A 20,395-nucleotide genomic window follows, 5' to 3' on the forward strand; every position below is an offset into this window, starting at 1 on the left:
GGAGAAGAGCCTAATTCTGGGAACAATAGATGGCAAAAGAAGAAGGGGATGGCAGAGAATGAGGTGGCTGGATGGAGTCACTGAAGCAGTCGGCGTGAGGTTAGGTGGACTCCTGGGGATGGTGGAGGACAGGAAGGCCTGGAGGAATGTTGTCCATGGGGTTGCGATGGGTTGGACACGACTTCACGACTAACAACAACAAAATGCAAATATCTGAAATCCATATCAATTGTCAGTTCTTGGCCCACCAATTCCCATCTAGAGATGCATCTGAGAGCAGTCAAAATAAGTTCATGCTAAACCATGCTAAACCACCACCTTGTTAAGGAGTGCCACAACTACAGGATTATTTCATTAATTTTCCATGCATGCAAGGTGATGCTCAAGGTGTTGGAACAAAGCATTTTTCCCTCCATGGACTGAGAAATTTTCAGGCTGAATTCTGAAAGGAATAGGACACTCAAGATCATATTGCAAATATATGTTGGTTACTGGACCAAAAAATTTCATAAGAACGTCAGTCTATACTTTATGAACTTCATCAAAGCCCTTGACTGTGTGGACCACAACCAACTATGGATGATTTTGAAAGAAATGAGTGTGCCTCAGCACTTGATACAAACCGTATCCTGGACAAGAGACTGCAGCTAGAAAAGAATATGGAGAAATAGAATGGTTTCCTATAGGCAAAAACGTCAGACAAAGGTGTATTTTCTCCCTCTGTGTGTTCAATGTATACACAATGTATACACAGGACATATCATGAGGATTAGGACCAGAGGAAGATGGAGCAGAAATTGGTGGAAGGTACATCAATATTTTCAGATATGCAGATGATTCCATATTACTGGCAGAAAGCAGCAGTGAATTGAAATGAGTCCTGATGAAAGTGAAAGAAGAAAGTGCAAAAGCAGGACTGCAGCTGAACACTAAGAAAACAATCATGGCTATAGAAGAATTACATAACTGTAATGTCAACAATGAAGAAACGGTAATTGTGAAAGAGTTTGCATACTTGGCTCAGTCATGATTCCATATTACTGGAAGAAAGCAGCAGTGAACTGAAATGACTCCTGATGAAAGTGAAAGAAGAATGTGCAAAGGCTGAATCATCAGTCTTAACAGAGTTGCAGCAGAGAAATTAGGGGAAGACTGAGGTGTTGAAGGGCAGCAATGAAGGAACTAGAAAAGATCATCAAGTGTGAGGATATTCACTGGAGGCCAAGGCCGCCCATCCAACTGTTTGCCCACTCACTGAGTACGGGTGGGAAAGCTGGGCAGTTAAGAAAGCTGACATGGAGAAAACTGATGTGTTTGAAACATGGGGTCATGAGCTCGGGTTCCTCCTTCACATATTCAAAAGCCATAAGCCTTTTTCTTTGCAAAGCATTCTTCATTGGCCAAAAAGCACAAAGCACCCAGAATGAATCTCTGAGCATGTGCAGAACAGTTTGCTGAACCCAATCCAGTATTCAGCTCCAAGAACCCTTCTTATGAGCATGTCTGGGCCCCACCCCCATCCTCTCATTAAGCCACCCCCTTCTGCTGGTGACACATCATGAGCTTAAGATTTACTCACCTGAGTAAAGAAAAAGCCTCACCTGAGTCTGAGAAACTCCCATGCTCAGGATCCCTTCCTGCCAACTGTACATCTTGGTTATTCCCAGAGACTGCTTGCCTGTTTGGGGAGTCAGGCTCTGAGGTATGTGCCTCCTCTTCTCTCAACTCAGTGTTTCAGCATGGCCCACATTCTCAGCTCTGCTTCACATTTTGATTCTGATTCCAATTTCTCTGAAGTCCAGCCAGCAGTCCTTGAGAATGAGTGCTCCAATGGCCATCTTTCTCACTACCAGCATATGGAACTAGAGTAAAGCTCTGTGGAATAGTCAGACAGCCATCCAGTGGGATGGTGTAACTTGGTGTCCTGCAAGGGGGGTTGGACACGATGGCCTTCATGGCCTCTTCCAACTCTACTGTCCTATGATTCCAGTATTCTATGACTTAAAGAAAGAGAGACTAATCTCAAAGCAAAGCAAAGCCATAACTTTCCCTGGAAACAGAAATGGTGAAACTGAAGCTTTGGGCACATCATGAGGAGGCAAGATTCACTGGAGAAGGCAATAATGCTAGGGGAAGTTAAAGGCAGAAGAAGAGGAGGAAAACCAAGAAGAGATGGATCAGGTCCCTAAAGGAAGCCAACAGCCTTGAGTTTACAAGAACCGAGCAGAGTGGTGAAGGGCAGGACACTCTGGAGAGCATCCATTCACAGGGGCATCATGACCGCCATGATTTGAGGGCATGAAACAACAATAAACCATCACCTAGCACTGAGAGATGTTGGCAGTGGTTTTCTCAGAGGAAAAGAAGGAAGCACTCACATCCTATGATAAAGCTTATGTTGAGTAATAATAAGAATTAACATGTCACCAAAAGTTAAAAGGTATTATGCTTATGCCACTCATTTTCCACAGACAGAAATGATCGTAAAATGCAATATTGGAATGAATGATGTTGCTATTAGGAATGTATAATGAACTTGTACTGCACAGTTTTATGGATGCTTACTCAGAAGGAAATCCTTCTTATCTCTGGGGGTTTCATGTGTACAGAAAAGATTGCTAAGACTGCAGCTTTAATGCACAAAGAATTTTCCAAACTTTATATTATTAGTTCATCTGTGGGTAGGCCACTGTGATTCCCACTTTTCAGCCAGCTTTCTCATGTCAGACATACTTGTACAAACAGTTAGCAATTAAATCCTGAATTTATTTCAGCTGTGATACTCTTCTCACAAAGAGCTGCTTTGCATTTCAAAAGCATCATGTGAAGGCTGCAGTAAATAGCTCTATGACAACTCAGATAGGGCACAGTAAAGGAGACCTCTACTTTTTGCCAATTTGCAACAGAATGGCAAGAAGTTGCTTAGCATGCTCCATAGCAGCATCTGGGATAGCTACTTCTGAATTATAAAGGACACACATCACCAAAAGCAAGACACCCATTTGACAAAAATGTGCATCCACTAATTGATATGTATATCAATCAATAAATACATATTTAACATTATTTCAGTTTGAATTATACTAAAGTACAGCTCTCAAAACTGTGGAGGACTTGGACAGTGTTCCATCTGCTGTTCAGGTGCTGTTGATAACCAGGTTTGAGGCTTCGCTCTTCCTTACGAAGATCTTGATCGTTATACAAGACTTGAGCTGGACAGCCCTTCCAACAGATGATGCCTTCGAAAGAGAGGATAGTCCTGTGGCAGACATTTAAACAGAGTACTGATCGCTTTAAAAGAGGACATGTTGTTAGCCACACTTTCCAAGCTGGACTTGAGAGGAGTTAAAGTAAGATGGTAAAGTAAGAAGAAGGAGTGTAGTTCTCCTCCCTCCTGACAGGCCAGGACCCTGACTTCTGTCATAAATTAAATGGGGCAAGAATAGACCAGCCCCAGTACCTTTAATAGTTATTCTGAGCAGGGGATTTGGATTATTTTAGATAATCTTTGAGTGCTCCCCCTTTGAGTGTGGTCAATCTATTTTGTTAGTAGAAACTTCCTGCAAGGAGGTGGAGAAGGCTTTTCTCCTGTATGATAAACTGGATGTGCTAAAATTCCCTATTTCTATACTGGTTAAACCATTGTTAAAGATGCAATGGTCTTGTCCAACTATGGGATTATCCTTTCTAGTGAAATAATCCCCCTTGAGAGGAGCAGCTATCCTTCCCATATGCCCCATCAAATTTCCTTTGTCTATGGGTCCTGGGGGTGGGTCCCACTAGTTTCTGTTTCCAGAGGCATTCAGCAGACACAGGCAGGAGGTTATATACTTTCCTTGGTATTAAGAGCAACACATGGAAACCTAATCAAGAGCCTTGTGACAACTGAAAGGCTAGCAAAGTTGTTATGGGATACATTTTCATAGACTGCAGTTGACCTCCTCAGGTGCAGTTACTGAATGCTTATGCAATAAATAATGTGTTAGTCTTTCAAGTCTCTTTGCTACAAGAGTGTAACAGAGCTCCCCCCCCCCCCCGCAACATGGAAACATAGCCTACTGATGTTGCAAAAGCAAAGCAGCAAATGCAGATTTCTGCATGCACCAATGCACAGAGAGAGGGGGGGGGGAACAAACAAGAACCAGTCCAGTAGGACTAAACCACAGAAGGCAAGTATCAGAAGGGAAACTGGTCTGTTACATTATAGACCTCTTAAAGTCAATATACCACATACTGTATCTATGGAGGACACAGTCCAGAATGGATTCTTGGCTGATTCTGAGGATCTTGATAGAAAGATAAGGGAGGAGGCCCGTTCTAAATTAGTATCAAATGCCTAGGTTTTAAAAAGCTTTACAGGTCAAAAAAAGCATATAGCTATCCAGAGCCCCTGCAGCCTTCCCGGAGTCATTTCAGGACAAGGACAGCAGTTCTAATTTAATTTGATGTTGGAGTCACCACCAGTTAATTTCCTTTCTGTGTAGAACTTAAGGAGAGAGAGAGAGGAGAGTGAGCGAGAGAGAAAACAGTACACTTCTAGGAACTGTAAGTAATATGTGTTGCAATGTTCCCCTGCAGCCTACGTGGTTATGTGCAGCAACCACAGGGAAAAAGCAACACCATTCAAGTGATAGATACATTCTCGAGCTGGTTGGTGCTGTCTGAGTTCTTGCTTGTTCTCTTGCTCTCTTAGCAACATTTAATAGATGCCTCCTGGCATTGTTAAGCATCGTTGCTGACAGCAAGCTGAAGATGCCGTAGAAAAAATGCCAGTGCAACTTTGAACAGCAGTGATGTGAAACAGGGTCTCAGAGACACAAACCAATGGAAAATGCATTAGGCTGACGTGAATGTTTTCAAAGGGCAGATCTAGACAATCAGCCCACTAGAGGGAAAACGTTTAATATGAAGCTTGACAAGATAGCCAATTGCATATTCTCTGCTTCAAAAAGAATGATTGCCCTTTGAAACCAGGGGAGACTGGCTTGGAATGAAGACTGGACTGCATCTCTCCCTTTAATCTCCAAAAGCTTTGAACCCATGCAGCAGTTCAAAGCCCTCACTTGATGAGGGTAACCTTTTAAAGAATAATTGCTAGCTTAGGTTTTATGAATATTTTAAAGTGAATAATTTATTCTAAGAGAACTACAGCAAAAGCAGTGACTCATTTGGAGATATTTTCCCCCCTTCAGCATGGATTATTAAAGCAACATCAAACACAGTTGATACTTAATTCTGTCTTAGGTCACTAACTTACAACCTCCTATGCTGATTAAGAAATTCAGAAAGTCAATGAAGTGTTTCCTCAGAACTATGCTTATAAAGGCTGCAGTAGAATCAGCACATAAATAGGCATATTTGAATTGTAGGATATGTTTACAATTTAAATAGGCATGTGAGGGCTGTAAAGGAAACTCCTGAAGTTTCATCCACATGGCCAGTAGGTCTTCATTAGTGTAATACTGTTATTAGACGAACCTAAAGATCACAAAAATGTGCAACCTTGTGAAATCCCAGATTATTTTTTTAATCAGGCAAGATGTTATCAAAAAGCAGGTTTGGTGGGGAAGAATGGGGAGGGAAAGTGATGTTGGGAATGCCATGGCGTCTGCATGTTCAGGGTCCCAAGATAAAGATAGGGAGGAAGGGGCTCCAGACATTCAAATGAAGCTCTGCAGCCCAGGTGTGCTGTGCTCTGGCCTTCCTTACAACCACTGGCCCTATCAGCCTGCCCTCTGGTCTCCAGGTGCTGCTTTTAAATGCCAGCCTGGTGCACAGTAAGACCTCCTCATCCATGACTTAGTGGATTAGGCAGCCAGTCAGGCCTGTATAACCAAGACCTGGGTGGGTGAATGGAGGGAATTAGTGTCTCCAACTCCACCCACAGATGTCATTGGTACAGCATCAAGACTGGGGGGCCAGGGAGGTGTGGTTGCCATGTCTATCGGATTCCTCTCTCTCTCTCTCTCTCTCTCTCTCTCTCTCTCTCTCTCTCTCTCTCTCTCTCTCTCTCTGTGTGTGTGTGTGTGTGTGTGTGTGTGTGTGTCGCAAAAGCTCAAAATAGTAGAGATGGAAGGGGCCTAGAAGGCCATCAGGTCCAACCCCTGGTGCAGGACATCAAGGTACACCATCCCACTCAGATGTCTGTCCGGTTGGAACTTGAATGCCTCTAGTGTGGGAGAGCCCACAGCTTCCCAAGGTCATTGGTTCCACTGTCGTACTTCTCTAACAGTTAGGAAATTTTTCCTGATCTCTACCTGGAATCTGGTTTTCTGTTACTTGAGCCTGTTATTCTATGTTCTGTATTCTGGAATGTTGGAGAAGGAATCCTGCCCTTTCCCTTTGTAATAGCCTTTCAAGTACTTGTAGAGTGCTAGCATATCTCCCCACAGTCGTCTTTTCTCCAGGCTAAACATGCCCAGTTCTTTGTCCTCATAGGTTTTGTTTCCAGTCTTGGATCATCCCTGTTGCCCTCCTCTGAACACTTAGCTATCCCATGCACTTTTGTGTTGTCTGCAAATATGATAAATGTTCCCTGTACATCTTCATCTAAGACATTAATGAAAATTTCAGAGCACTGGCCCAGGACACAACCCTGTGGTACCCCACTTGTTACCTCTCCCCAGTTTATGAAGGTGCCATTGATGAGCACTCCTTGAGTCTGATTCTGTAGCCATGGAGCCATGTGAGAGTTGTTCCATCTAACCCACTTTTTGCTAGCTTGCTAATCAGTGTATCATGGGACACTTTGCCAAAAGCTATCCTGAAGTCATGATAGATTATGTCCACCAGTCCATCTGGGAGGTTGCCCAGTCAAAAAAAATGAAATCAGATTTGTTTGGCATAATGTTGGCTTCTAGTAATCACTGCTGTATTTTCAAGATGCTTGCAGACTGTTCTATTATTGGCTCCAGTATTTTTTGAGGGATGAATGACAGACTGATTAGTCTGTAGTTTCCCAGTTCATCTTTTTTCCTTCCTTGAAAATAGGGGCAACATTAGCCTTCTCCAGTCATCTGACACTTCCCCTGTCTTCCATGAATACTCAGAGATACTAGACAGTGATTGTGAGAGTTGTTCCGCTAGCTCTTTTATTATTCTGGGATGGAGTTCATCAGGCCCTGGAGATTTGACCCAGCTAGATGATCCCTGATCATCTTCAGTGGGACAGAAATGAGAATTCTGTTGGCGTACTGCCCATGCTGCAACCCAAGAGTCTCCCTGTGGCTCAAGGCTGTGATCAGGGCTGTGATGTTGAGGTCACGCAGGTTGCCCATGTTGATGGCACCTTATCTGAGGCAAATCAGGATTTCATGTCATCAGTTTCATTTTGTTTTGTTTTTTTCAGTTGGACATAGGGATAGTGATCTGAAGGTATGGGACCTTCTTGATAATGAATGGGTCTCTGTCATGATCTGATCACTCCCTGATGTGATTTAGATTAATGGTGACTTTTCCCATCTTCAGGGGAGGGGGATCCATTGAGATAGTCTGTCCCTGAAGACTGATGGATCCACCTGGTTTCTAGAGGGCTCTGTAGACTTTCCAGCCTGATATGGTTGGTGGGCATGTTAAATTCCTGGTTGATCTCTGGAATACAGAGATGACCTGGGCTTCATGGTACACCCCAGAACTAAGAGTGAAGAAACAAAACAGTACATGACTTGAGTGCAGATGGAGGAAAACTCGTAGTGGATACAGTCAAGTCCTGCCATGTGCCTATAGCTGAGTATATTTGCAGGGAGTGAGAAAAGCAGCAAAGCAATATTTGAGTGCCTCCATTCAGTCTTCTTTTTGCCGCCCAGCTGAGCACTCTAGAGTAGTTTGGGGCAAGTTTAAAATCTTAATAAAAATCTTTATTAAAAAAATAGAGTAGTTTGGGGCCTAATACATGCTCCTGTGGCAATATATTTTCTAGACATTTCCAAGATAAAATCTCTTGCATCTGCTGGGACTTAAACTCCAATGTTTTTGCAGTGGAATCAAGTGAGATATCCAGAGCACAGCCTGGTCAAGCTTTTTGGATGAGTTCCACTTAGTACAGCTTAAGGATGTTGACATGGTGCTTGGACAGGTTTGCACAACCACGTCCGTACTGGATACTTGCCCCTCTTGGCTAATGAAAGCAAGCAGGGAGGAAACTGCCAGCTGGGCCAGGGAGGTGATTAATGCCTCTCCATTAGAAGGAGTGATTCCATGCCACCTGAACAGGCAGTGGTGAGTCTGCTCCTGAAGAAGCTCACTCTGGACCCAGAAGGGCTTAATTATTTTAGCTCGGTGACAAATATCCCCTCCCTGGCAAGGTTCCCTGAGTGTGTTGTGGCCAACCAGCTCCTGGCACTTTGGATGAGACTGATTATCTGGATCCATTTCAGTGAGGGTTAGGCCTGGTTTTGGCACAAAAACAGCTTTGGTTGCCCTTATGATGAGCAATGCTGAGAAAGAGTCAGGGGGAGTATGATCTGTTGGTATTCTTGGACCTTTAAGTGACTTTTGATACCATTGAGCATGGGGAAACTGTCCCATTTGGGGGCGGCAGTGCGGGACAGCATTGCAGTAGTTCTGCTCCAGTGTGGATGGCTGGTTCTGGAAGGTGGTGTTTGAGGGACACCCCCTTTCACTTGGACTCCCCCATACGGAGTTCCTTAGGGGTTTGCTCCTGTCCCTCATGTGATTTAACATGAAACTGCTGAGTAGGGTCACACAGAGTTTTGGAGTATTTCTCTTTATCATCTTCAGGAGGTGATGCTCTAGATGTGCTAAATTGGGCCCTGGCCACAAGAATGGACTGGATGACGGCTAATAAACTGAAGCTCAGTGCAGACAGGATTGAGATGCTGTTAGTGGGAGGCTCTTCTGATTGGAAAGAGGGTATTCCACCTTTTCTAGATAGGGTTGCACTGCTCTTGAGGATCAGGTCTGTACTCTGGGGGCACCCCTTGAGCCATCGTTGTCACTGGAGGCCCAGGTGGGCCTAGACTTCCTCTAAGCTTGGCTCTCTTTTCGGGACTGAGACAAATGTGAGAGGAAGTCTGAGGATCCTCTCTCTTTATGGTAATGACGATGTCCCATAGTAGTCCTTTAACCTGAATTTTTAAATTAATAGGCTTTATGGCAGTTTGCACTGTGCTTCAAGAAGGTTGTATACAAGCTGAAAGGGAGGCAGAGGAGAGTGACAAGGATGATCCAGGGGTTTGGAAACAAATCTCTATGAAGAGATATTGAAAGAACTGGGCATGTTTAGCCCTGAGAGGAGAAAACTGAGAGGGAAGGTATGATAGCACTTCTCTGATACCTGAAAGATTGTCAGACGGAGGAGAGCCTGGATCTCTTTTCAGTTGTGCCACTGGAGGACACAGAATAATGGGCTCAAGTTGCAGGAAGCCAGATTCCAGCTAGACATCAGGAAAAACTTCTTGACTGCAGTAGAGGAGTACAGCAATAGGACCAATCACTTAGGGAGGTTGTGGGCTCTTCTGCATTGCAGGCATTCCAGAGGCAGTTGGACAGCCATCTGTTAGGGATGCTTCAACCTGGAGTTTTACATTGAACCGGGACACTGAACCTTCTAACTCCACTATTCTATGATTTTATGTTTCTATAAGTCCGTATGCCCCATAACTTGCAGTTCCAGTGAATACATGCTTTATAATGGCGGCACATAATAATGTTGGGGCATGCACATTATGTGTCATCCTTCCGTTGTAGAGCCCATGGTAGCATCGGTTGGTTTTTCCCCTTGTTTTGATCCTCACAATAACCATGTGAGGTCCACAGAGTGATGCCCATGATCACCCAGTGAGCTTAGTCACTGAACTTGAGTGTCCGCAGTCCAAGTCCAATATGCTACACCACAGTGGGGCTCTCTGTGAGTTGTTTTAACTCATCAAAAACATCTTAAGCATCAGGTAGTACCAAAATAGGTTTCAAATTATGATGGGTTTCTGTCAGAAAATTATTGCTTTACATGGCATCAGCTTGTCTTTTCAGGGTCAATTTCCAGAGGAATAGCTGCGTTAGTCTGCAGCAGCAAAAACAACACTTAAGGATGAACAAATTTATTATGATACAAGTAGGGCTGGCGCCAGAGTCTAGTAGGCCCTTGGTGTGGTGCTACTCATGGGACCCTGCTGAAGCCCTCCCTGCCCACCCCTGAAGCCCTGCGCACCAGCCAACCAAAGCCCCCCACTGCCCACAGCTGGCCTAAACCTGTCTGCTCTAGCCTGGTGCCCACCCAGGCTCCTGGCTCTACCACTGCCAAGCAAACCCACTGCCCGCCAGCCAAAGGAGATCTACTAAACAGAAGGACATCACATGGCCATTAAAATGCACTGGTTCATCACTAGCCATAGGCAATCATTGGAAGATTTTAGGGACCATTGGAATAACTGCAATTGATAAATATTTCTGGTCCATAGAAAATAACTTGTACAGTGACTTTAGGGAGCGACTTCTCTGACCCTTATACAGCAATTTCTAGGGATCATCTTCAAATATGCAAAGCTATTGGAATGCAATGCAATTGGAATCCTATATAAGGACCAATAGACACCATCTCCAAATGGATTAGACATGGTTTTCCCTGCCCCCTAAAATTTCCTTGGACTATTTCCACACTTCCAGATCCCCCTCTCTACAAGCCAGGCAACTGCCCCTTATAAACAACCTGTTCTTCCAAATGGCCCCAGCAATACAAGGAATGATTCTAGCAGCCTCACAGGAGACAACAGAAAATCTGACATTCCTCAGGAGTGTGTCTATAAACACTGCAAACAGGCTACTAGCAATGACTCCTCCTTCTGAAAGCCATAAGAATCAGCTGTCCTACTGAATAGCCATAGAAATGACTTGGACTAATGCAAGCAGGGAGCCATGTGGCTAATGGGTTGGGTTAGAAAGCCCATAAATGAATAAATAAATAAAAACTCAGCAGCCCCACAGAAAATAGCAGGTTCCATAAAACTGCTCATGAGTGACAAATGGAGTATCTCCAAGCATCCCAAGAATTCCAGTGTGACACACGATCCATAGCAATGTCCTCCCCTTCCAAATGGTCGCAACGTTCAGGTGTCCTTCTGAATGGCCAAAGGAATGAACTGATACAAGCAGCCGCAGTGAGAAAAGCAGGATCCCAAACATCCCTCAGGAGGAGGACTATCTACCCTGAGGCATCCTGCTGGTACAACTCCTTCATTGCAATGGTATCTCCTTCCTCATGGTCAGAACATCTAGGTGTTCTTCTGGATTGTTATAGGAAGGCGTTGGACAGAGAACAGTAATTCCACGGGAGACAGCAGGCGCATCAGGAACTCTTGGGGTGCCTGGGGATGTACTTCCTCCTCCCTGCAAGTGGTATCCTCTGTCACCACAACTGCCGCTGCCCTCTTCTTTCCCCCGCTGAGCCTGCAGGCTCCGCATTCCATTGCAAAGGAAGGAAAAATGCGCCTTACATATTGAGCAGCAGAGATCTGAGCCAAGCAGATACTGCCTCTGGGGGGCAATTCAGCTATTATTTATTTAAACAATTTTTATGCCGCCCCATTCACAAAAAGCCTCGGGGCGGCTTACAACAATAATAAAGAAACATAAATAAACTATCAATAAATAAACAGTTTATACAATTAGAGTTAAAAAACTGGAAACATCTCGGCATGTGCATAAAATCCCATAAATACAATTCATAAATTAACAATGAAAAGAACTTTTAAATAAAAAGGTCTTGGCCTGGCACCGAAAAGCAAATAACGACAGAGCCAGGCGGACTTCTCTGGGGAGCGCATTCCATAGGTGGGGTGCCACCACAGAGAAGGCCCTCCTCCGGGTACTCACCCTCCTAATATCTTTCATGGAGGGTTCCTGGAGAAGGGCCTCTACTGCCGATCTCAGGGGGTGGGAGGGCATATATGGACGCAAGTGTTCCTTTAGATAACCAGGTCCCAAGCCATTGAGGGCTTTATAGGTGATAACCACTACCTTGAATTGGGCCCGGACTTCAATGGGGAGCCAACTGAAGTATCTGGACCGTCTTCAAGGGTAGCCCCACGTAGAGCGTGTTACAGAAGTCTAATCGGGAAGTTACCAGTGCATGTGTCACTGTCGCCAGGCAATTGTTCTCCAGGTAGGGACACAGCTGATGGATCAGCTGAAGCTGAAGGAAAGCGCTCCTCGCCACCACCATATCCTGAGCTTCTAATGACAGCTCTGGGTCGAGGAGCACTCTCAAGCTGCGAACCTTGTCCCTAAGAGGGAGTGCAACCCCATTCAGGACAAGGTCCAGGTCCCCCACCCCGAAGCCCAACCCACCTACCAACAGGACCTCCGTCTTGTCTGGATTGAGCTTCAGTTTATTGGCCCTCATCCAGCCCATTACCTCAGTCAGGCACCGGTTCAGTACAGCCACTGCCTCACCTGGATTGGTGGAAAACAAGAGGTAGAGCTGGGTATCATCAGCATACTGATGATTCCGCAGCCCACACCTCCTGATGACCTCTCCCAGCGGTTTCATGTAGATGTTGAACAGCAAAGGGGACAAAATGGACCCCTGCGGTACTCCATGGCAAAGCTGCCATGGCGCAGAGCCATAGTCCCCCAGCACCACCTTCTGGAATCGGCCGTTGAGATAGAAGCAGAACCACCGCAAGGCGGTGCCTCCGACCCCCAATCCCGCAAGCCTATCCAGAAGGATACCATGGTCGATGGTATCGACAGCCGCTGAGAAGTCCAGGAGAACCAACAGAGACACACTCCCCCTGTCTCTCTCCCTGCACAGGTCATCATACAGGGCGACCAAGGCAGATTCAGTACCATACCCGGGGCTGAAGCTGGACTGAAATGGGTCCAGATAATCAGTTTCATCCAAGAGTGCTTGGAGTTGTCCCGCCACCACCCACTCTAACACCTTGCCCAAGAACGGGATGTTGGCACAAGACCTGTGTTTGTCCTGTACCCCTCACAAGCAGTGTCTGATTGATTGGGATTGATGCAATTCAAAACAGATTTTTTTCTTTTTAAATTGGAGTGACAGGGACTGCAGGCTTAGCCAGGTTCCATGACATTTTGCCAGTAGAGTGGCTGGGGGAGGAGGAGAAGGCTCATGATCACAGAATCATAGAAGAGCAGAGTTGGAGGGGGCCGTGGAGTCCCACCCTCTGCTGTTGCAGGACACCAAGTTACACCATCCCACTCGGATGGCCGTCCAGGTGGCAGATGGCAACACCAGCAGCAGTGGTAGCAGTGTTTAGGCCCTCTGAAATGCATCCTCACGTCTGCCACAGATCTGTGAGTTGGCATAGTGAACAGACACAGTTCACTCCATCAGATGCACAAAGGGCTGTTTTCAGTTGGCAGGTATATATGCATATGCATGCATTTATGAATTGCAGAGGTCAGAAGGAAATTAAATGTAGACTGTGTGAACCATGATAATTAACCACCACTTCAACAGTGGTGACCTTAAAAATGCTTGGGTGATAACAGACATCCTTGTGCCAATGAGCTGATTATTACACACAGTCTGGATTTGCATGCCATAATAAACCATTGTGGGTAACTAGGCATAGGAGGTTGTTGTTATTGTTGTTGTTGTTGTTGTTGTTATTATTATTATTATTATTACATTTCTATGCCGCCCCTTGCCGAAGCCTCGGGGCGGCTTACAACACAATAAAATACATTGAAATACAATAGAACATAATAAATTACCACTAAATACAAAAATACAAAAAATACACTGAGATACAAACATAATAATATAAAATTAAAATTAACAGTATAAAATAAGTAAATAAAGAATATAGGAGGAGAAAAGAGAAGGAAGAAGAAGTTGCCCTGGCCAGATCATATATTTTAACAATTAAAATGATGTTTAAATAAAAAGGTCTTTACCTGGCGCCGAAAAACCAGTAATGACGGTGCCAGGCGGACCTCTTTGGGGAGTGAATTCCATAGGTTGGGCGCCACTGCAGAGAAAGCCCTCCTCGGAGTACTTACTCTCCTAATTTCTTTCATGGAGGGTTCCTGGAGAAGGGACTCTCCCGCAGATCTCAAGGGTCGGTCGGGCATATACGGACGTAAGACCTGGAGGGTGGTTTGTTTGTGGATTGTAGTAGGAGTTGTTGTTTTCATGATGAGTCATGTCATTCAGATCAGGTGACTGATCCCATTGTGGGTCCCAGATAGTGGCAGGTGGATTTTGCTGCTCCTGCCAAGCTCTTCTGGGCCACCACCAGTGACAGCCACCCCAGTAACTGCCCAAGTGGCACTCTGGAGCTGCCATCACTGACTCAGTCTCCATCTTACCAATCCTGAGCCTTTTTGGGCTCGCTGCTGCTTCCTCTCTTCCCTTTCCCCAGAGATTGCTACTGATTTTTTCAGCTTCTGATGTTTCAGCCAGTGACAGCCCTTCCATAGTGCCCAAGCAGCACACTGCATTGGTAAGCATTCATTCATCATGTTTTTGGTTGTGTTTTTTCACCCCAAATTTGTGTAAAAATCTTCATCCTCCCCCCGCCCCCCCCAAAAGTCCTGGACTTCACAATTGCACACTTTTGTGAAACTGCAATAAAAGCCTTGCCCTGGCAATGTGCTGGGAAGTGTCTGCTGTCAAAGTGCAGGAGGCACTAGGAATCTTGATAAAACAAGGCAACAAAGAGGTTTAATTTTTGCCTGGCACTTTCATGACAGATGTCAAAAAGCAAGCTGGAAAAGGAGAGCAAAGTTAGTAGTGCTCATGAAAAGGGGTAGCCACTAAATCACCCCTTTGCAGCAAGACCCTTCTGGGTGTGTGTGTGCGTATGTGTGTTGGATGGACCTGATTCTTCTCAGTGTAGTATTTTGCTGCCCTCTCGCAAGATTCTCAGGTGTGATCCACCCAATCTGTGTGAGCACAGTTTTTTGACAGTTACCTGTCAACATTCAGCCTTCATTTTAAAATGGTTTTAAAAAATAAAGTATAAGTATATGTTCATTGAACAACTGAAATTGAGAGGGCAATGTTGCTAAGGGTGTGATCATGTCAACACCACAAGAAAGGTTGCTTGTATCTGTCATTAAAGTTTTTGAGTTCAAGAACAGCCACCTGAAGGTTATTGACAGCAACCATGGAAGATGAAGTGCTCCCCCACTGGATTCTAAATATTACAATTTCTGATGTCAGATTTGTACCCATTTATTCCTTTGAGCAGAGACCTTTTTAAGCTGACAAATGGCATAAATCCAAGTGGAAAATGAGCAAGTGAATGAGTCTGGTGTTGTGAATGCCATTTTTAGGTACGGTAATGATGTTACCAGGGTGGATATGAGGACAGAGTTGGCATCTGAGCCTATTAGATGCTTCCAGATCCCATTGCTGACTGAGCTCCTGGTCAGCTGCATACAGTTTAACTATATCACAAATTATACAGGTTGACCTGGCAGATTCCATCATGTGCAAGAGGTAGAGTCCTTCCCTATTGCACCAACTCTGAAGCTTCTTGAGTTAACTAGGTTTGGCCATCCCTGGATGGGAAATTGCCTCTACACTTCCAACTTACATCTTGAATTCCATTGAAAAAGTGGGGGTACAAGTTGTAAAAACTTGTTGTGAGCCAAGTCTCCCCCTTCGAGCATTCAAGAGCCACAGACTGTTCTCTTTGCGAAGCATTCTTTATTGATCCCAAAGCACAAATCACCTAGAATGAATCTCGGAGCATGTGCAGAGTAGTTTGTTAAACTCAATCTAGTATTCATCTCCAGGAACTCTCCTTATGAGCATGCCTGGGCCCCATCCCTTCAGGACAGGCTTTCTGAAAGGAGCACACCTCCTCCTCATGCATTGATCCTCTAATTGGGCTGCCCTCCTCTGCTGACACCATATCATGGGCTGTCTGGTCTGTATCTGAGAAACTCCCATGCTCCAGATCCCCTCCTGCCAGCTGTATATCTTGATTATTCCCAGGAACTGCCTGCCCACCTGGGGGGTTCGGCCTTGAGATAGGGCCCTCTCATCTCAGTGTCTTGCCATGGCCACACTCCATACTCCCACTCAATCAGCTTCATATTCTGATTCTTCTGAATTCCAGCCAGCAGTCCTTGAAAATGAGTGCTCAAGGCAGCTATCCTTCTCACTCCCAACATAACTTGACCAAGTATTTTCTACTTTTATTCCTTTCTGATATGGTTTATGGGCTAATTCATTAAATCCTATTCATTAACTTATCTCAGAAAGCTGCATATCTTCAGTACTTTATAGGACTGAACTGACATCCTATCATGTTTCATGATGACCAATCCTGTAGTTTTGGAGATATTACCAGCTTTCTGGAGATGCCATATTCTCACTGGAACTGTACTACTCCATTATAAATACACAGACTTGGAAGGATGTCCTATTGATTCTGATGGCACTAGAATGGCTGCCAACCCAAATGTGCTCTGGATCAAAGCCTTAATGATTCAAATGCTACCTGTGTCTGCACTAATGATACCTTTCCTCTGTCCATGTTTTAGATGCGGTGGCAAATAAGACAGGATTACCTTGTGGTTGTCTGGTAATAAGGAAAGGAAATGCTAGAAATGTGGAATCCTACTCCCATAAAACATTCCACCCAGTTTTATAAATCCAGGAAGTTTGGCTACTTCAAGTAAGTTTTGGAGAAGCACCAGTCCTCTGAACGCCTAAGGTGAACCCAGAGTCCAGACTGTGGTGTGTGCAACTTGTTATAACTTACATTCTGTCACTTCCTGCACTTTGACTTTTTTATATACAAAGCTTTGAAATCCATTTCTGACTCTGCCACAAGGAAGGAAGTAAAGCCATTTATTGCTTCTCTGTAGTTATTTCTACTGAACAAATAAGGTTTTTACCCAGTTTGGGTTTTTTTGTTTTTGTTTTAATTAAGTATGGTCTTTTAGGGTTGGAGCCTTTTATACTGTATCTCTGCTGCTATATGTTCAGATTTTCTCCCATTCCCAGATCTCAGTTTAGGCTCAACAGTCCTTACTTATTTTTATATAATTCATTTAAAGCCTATCCTGATCCAGCCTAAGGATTCTGAGCAGCATATGCAAATATTCTAAATATTATATATAAACAATTAAAATGCTCTTCCCCACTGCTAATGTTCTTGTTGAGAAGAGCAGACTCTGACTGGTTTCTGGCTCTTTTTCTTCTGATTTATGAGTGTGACCATTGTCCTTGCCTTTGCCACTGCAACCACATGGCAAGAAGCCATTGCAACATGTCCTTGTGGAAGGCTTAGAGAACCAGGCTCCCGCTACCTGTTGGTCTTTTGGCCAATGAGTGGACAAAGGTCACTTCCCCCTTGTTGGGGACATTTACCCCTCATGTAACTTGATGAAGTAGTGAGCCAGTGTGGTGAAGTGGTTAAGAGTGGTCAAGAGTGCAGGACTGGGACCTGGGAATCTGGGTTCTGGGCCCCCTCAGCTATGCTGCTCACTGGTTGACTTTGGACTAGTCACATACTCTCAGTCGAACCACCTCACAGGGCTGCTGCTGTGAGAATAAGATTAAGAAGAGGAGGGATATTATGTAAGCTGCCTTGAGTACCTTGGAAGGAAAAACAGCAGGATACAAATATAATAACTAAAATAAAACGCAGAAGAGGGTATTTTGCCTTCACCGTGCTCAAAAAGAGCTTACATGGTCTTTTTGTTATCCTGCTGTAACGATTTCTGAAGTCACCTCAATCTTCAATGTGCCTCATGACCAAGGAATAAATTAGGTACTGAGAATAAGTCAACAATCCTGGGGAAAAAATTAGGGCCACTCATCTTCTTTTCCATCCTGTAAATAATTCAGTAAGCAATGGGATGCTTGGTACTCGGGTTGGTTAAGTTCCACAGAGGACACTGTAACCTTCTATGATTCTATTCTATAACTTGTTTGTGATCTCAGAGCCTATATGTTACATTTGCCACATCAAAAATAGCCGTGTGTAGAGCAGGCTCTGACTGTTAAGAATTCTGAAGCTCCTCTAAGAGTTAGGTAGAGATGGCATGTCAAACCTCTCTTAGCCTGAGGGCCAATTTCAATTTCCAAGAAGCTCTCAGCAGAGGCATTCCAGTGGTGATTGAGCCCAAAGGCAAAAGGGATGGGTTAAAGGCAAATGAGGTGAGTCCCCAAAATGCCAAAGAACTTTACTTTTGACACCCTTGATGGAAGGGATAATAGGAAAACAAGGCATCTGCAGTCACTGGCCACCTTGCTCCATCTGTTGTTGATCTCTGCTTATATAAGTTTCTAGATAAGATAAACTAGAAAAAGGAGGTTTGGGAACTGACAAAATGAAAAGGCCTCAGGCTCCAGGGATAATGCTGTTGCTTTGGCACTGACGCTTCTTTGTCACTTCTGTCACTTGCCCGTATGCCTGTCTGATCTCCACCTTCCTATTTGTATGTAAGCAGATATTTCAAGCTACTGTAGACACAACCAAACACAGTGTCTGGTGAACTCTGAATAGCCTTAAGCACATCTTTAGTTAGGTGTTTTATCTCTATTTATACCATTGATTTCAATAATTTCCTACTTTTTGACAGTAAAATATATTTGCACATTTATACAATAAATTACATACAGTTTACAACACACCAAATCAAAAACAGTGACCCTGAAGGGCTATCCTAGCATTTGTTGCCCGTCATAAAACAATATTTGCATTCATCAAGCTATTTTACTTAAAATATATGCTCTATCTGAAACCGTGTTACCAAGCTCCACTCCTGGAATCCCTGTGCTGACCCTTCTGGATGAGCCAAAAGTCTTTTAACAGGCCTTCTTCTCACATCTCCCTGTTTTCTGACACATCGCTAAGCCGTGCCTTGGCCAATCTGCATTCTGCTGCTAAGGATGAAGATAGATATGAATGTTAGGAATGCCTGGACGTTTCATACATTCCTATGCTAATTTTCCACCCACTCAATGGAGCCACATTGTCCACCTGGGAACTACTGCTACATGCTATGCTGTGCTATAAAGATCAGCATATTTCCCCTGTGTGTGCTGCATATAGTGATGAGTTTCAAAGATGGAACCAGACCGAAAAAGCTGCTGCTTTTGTTGCCATGTTGGGCACTGGTCACAAGAACAAGGGCATCTCTTCCCACTGCTCTGAGAAGCAAAAGGGTGACACAGAAAATTATCAGTCATAGAATGAATAAATAATCATATTCCTGTCAGTGTAATTTTCTCCTGGTATTTTAGCCACTTTTATAGTCCAGCTCTGAGATTCTTGCTTCTCTCTTAGGATTGTCCATTGTGCTGTGATGGCAGTAGAAGACACATAGACCATATTCGGGGCCTATTATATTCAATCCAATTCCCTCTTAATTCCCTTACCCACAGATCTCCTGAAGCTCCTAGACTTGTCCACTTCTATTCAGCCAGTGGCACACAGTCTTAGGTGTTGTATTGCCTCAGTCCCATCTCTCTTTATTCTCTCCTATCTGAAGGTACATAATCCCATTGCATTCATTCTGCCTTTGTTCCATTCCTTTAACCACAACGATGTTTGGCCAGCCTTCCTGCCTGCACAGCACTCCTATCCCAAATGCTTCTGAGGGCATCCAGCTCCTCCTGCTTTTAGAGCCCAAGCATGTATTCCTGTGTAATGACCCACAATTTTGTGTGTGTGTGTTTATTTTTACCATGGCGATCTTGTTGTGTTGTCTGAACCTGGTCATAGTATATCACTACAGCTTGTTTTGGGCAAGGAAAGCACAGCAAGAAACAATGCTTTTTTGTATGGTTCCTACTTACCACAATGGTTTGTTGTACCATTTGGACTTGGGTCCTCCATATTTGCATTCATGGTGAAAAAATGCCATAGAATCCTGTGGAAAGAGGGGCAACAGGAGAGGCTGCTCTAGGCATCTGATTTCTGCTACCCATAGCTTCCTAGCAACACATATGCATATGTCACCACTTACTTTGTTTCTGTTGGCTGAGCTTTAGGCCTGTTTACTTTCTGAATCAAGGAGAAAGTGGGTAAATGCCCAGAGGGAGAAGGATGAATCACAGTGAAAGTGTTTATTTTAATGTAAAAAAGGCCTCTTTTGTAGGGGCATGATTGGCTAGGAAGCACTAAAGAGATGAAAGTACTTTTAGGAAAGGGAAGGTGGGGAGAAACCATCCTCAAAACCTTAGCAGAACAATCAGGAAGAGGCAGCTGATGTAGCTACCTCCGCCTTGGCTGTTGGGATGCATGGTGAAAGTGTGAGGGGAGGGGGCATAGAAAGCAGTGGAACTAGCCATTGTTTATGTTGCATGGTCAGGGAAAAAGCAGTAAGTTTCCACCAATTTTGGCAACCCTCCCTCCTTTATTTGTCATGAAGTGCAGACCTGGCCAAACTTTAAACCCCTTTTTATTAACCCCTTCTTTCCTCAAGTAGCTGTTCATAT

The sequence above is a fragment of the Varanus komodoensis genome, unplaced genomic scaffold, assembly GCF_004798865.1.
Source record: "Varanus komodoensis strain SLA01 unplaced genomic scaffold, ASM479886v1 scaffold22, whole genome shotgun sequence".
Lineage (NCBI taxonomy): Eukaryota > Metazoa > Chordata > Lepidosauria > Squamata > Varanidae > Varanus > Varanus komodoensis.